Source organism: Athene cunicularia (genome assembly GCF_003259725.1).
Source record: "Athene cunicularia isolate RWA chromosome 2 unlocalized genomic scaffold, athCun1 chr2_part1, whole genome shotgun sequence".
In the NCBI taxonomy this organism is placed as follows: Eukaryota; Metazoa; Chordata; class Aves; order Strigiformes; family Strigidae; genus Athene; species Athene cunicularia.
Window position 1 is genome coordinate 90,683,521 of NW_020799095.1, and position 2,108 is coordinate 90,685,628.

Genomic DNA, 2,108 nt, shown 5'->3' on the forward strand with positions numbered 1-2,108 from the left:
ATATTGTACTCAAAGCCAAACATGCTTGTGAAAGAACTGCGGGGTTTACAGTAAAAGCATGAAATCTGCCATGGTCTGAGGTTCTGAGGGTATGACATTATAAAGATGATCAGATACTGGTCCAAAGTCAATTCCTCTCTTTTCGCTAACACTTCCATTTTAGTTGGAATGAATTTTACAGTGCATGTTTTCCTGAAACTGATTGTTTAAAAGATAGAAAAGAAAGCAAAATATTAAATCAATGGATAGGGCTTTTCTTCCTTTTTTAGTTTGGGGTTTTGGGGGTGGGGGTGGGGGTGTTGGCACATTTTAAATCCTGGTGTCTTGCTTTCCCCAAAATTAAAAGAATGAATAGTGACAGCTTGAGGTTGCATGAAAATATTTACAAGCAAAACTCCAAATTAACTTCATAGAATATTTTTTTCTGAATAAAAAGAGAATGCAGACCTCAGGATCAGGCCTACTGAGCAGGGGTAAAAGATTGTTTGATGGGGTAAATCCATATAGCAACATGAACTTCTGATCCAGAAAATATGTTACACAGACTTGTGGAATATGTGTGCTTATGAAAACACGGCTCAGGAATGAATCATAACTCTGCTGTTTTGTCGATAACCAAGTACTCCCTTAACAAGATAGAGGGAATTTTTATTTCAGTTGCTATGTAAAGAAACACAAAATGTATGAAAAAAAAAATTAACAAAGATGTGGGTAGGGTAGTAAAGAAGGAAGGATTCAGTTGTGACTGTGTAACAAGAGAGTCTTAATGTGGTACATGAGGAGGAGGTGGAGGATGTAAAGAGCTATGGGAGAAAAAAATGAAACAAAGGTGATTATGGTAAACAGTTATTTTCCTGTCTCTGTCCCCCAACTGTATCCAAGGCCTTTGTGAACACTCTCTTTATAATATGCCCTTAAACGTCACTGGGCTTTCAAGATCAGCCTTATAGGCAGTGTGTTCTACTGATTTGCATTGCTAATTATATTGTACTAAATTTAGTTTATAGTGATAAAAAATATCAACATGATGCTTTACAGCATCTATGTAATCTGAGCTTTCTTCTTTCAGGACTATTTTTGGGTTATGCAGATAAAATGGCCCCTTGAAACAACCGGGAATTTTTTTTTTTCCTTTTCCATTTTTTACCCATTGTGTGATCTCAGTGCTCCAGATGTGATTTCACTGAGGTTCCTCAGCCATTCTCCATCTCTTTCTAGAGAGGAGAAAGGGGGGTTAGGAAGAGTGAGTGACGCGAGGGGGGCTATTTTTACAGGCCCTGTGCATCGTGATTAGAACAGGCTTACGGTCTGCATATGTACATGGAAAAATCTCCCAGCAATTGACCTGCTAAGTGAATATATATTAGACAGCAGTAAATAAAAAGGCTATGAGGTTTTAGTTAACAAGAACTGACTGATACTTAAAAGCCAGGTTCTGCCCCCCTCCCTACTCCTCCTCAGTGCTAGCTTGTTATCCTTTCACACTGGACAATACAACAGCACGTCTGTCTCTCCCCCTCTTCTCCCCAAATCAAAGATCAAAGGCTGCATTTGTAAAGCAAATAGTTGGAGAGCTACAGCCGGGTTTGATGAAAACCCACTCCAGGCCTCTTGGGAGATATTACCTTCCTCATTATTCCACTGATTGGCCTTATTTCATCCAAGGATTACTGCACATTCTCCTGACGGCTGATGAGCAGCTTCATGAATATACAAAATAATCCGGCGGCACTGGGCCAGCACTGATTATTATTGTGAAACTCGGAGGAGCAGCTTCAAATGAGCTGCTGGAGACTGTGGAACTCTTCCTCCCCGTTTTCCATCTGATTTTACCACAAGGATCCTTATTAGGCTATTTTTCACATGTCTGTGAAGAGAAGGAGAAAGAGAGAGAGATATTGCATCTAGTTAAAAATGATCAGGGAATTCTGGGTACCAGATGTTTTTTGCTTAATATTGCAAAATGGCTTTTATTAGATTACACTAAGCACTTACTAACTACAGTTAAACTGCTTTGCAGAGAAACCTGATGGGAATGCTGCCCTAAATAGCTTCTTTTTATTTATTTATTTTTGGGGGAGCAGCTTCATCTTCTGTGGGTGGGAGGG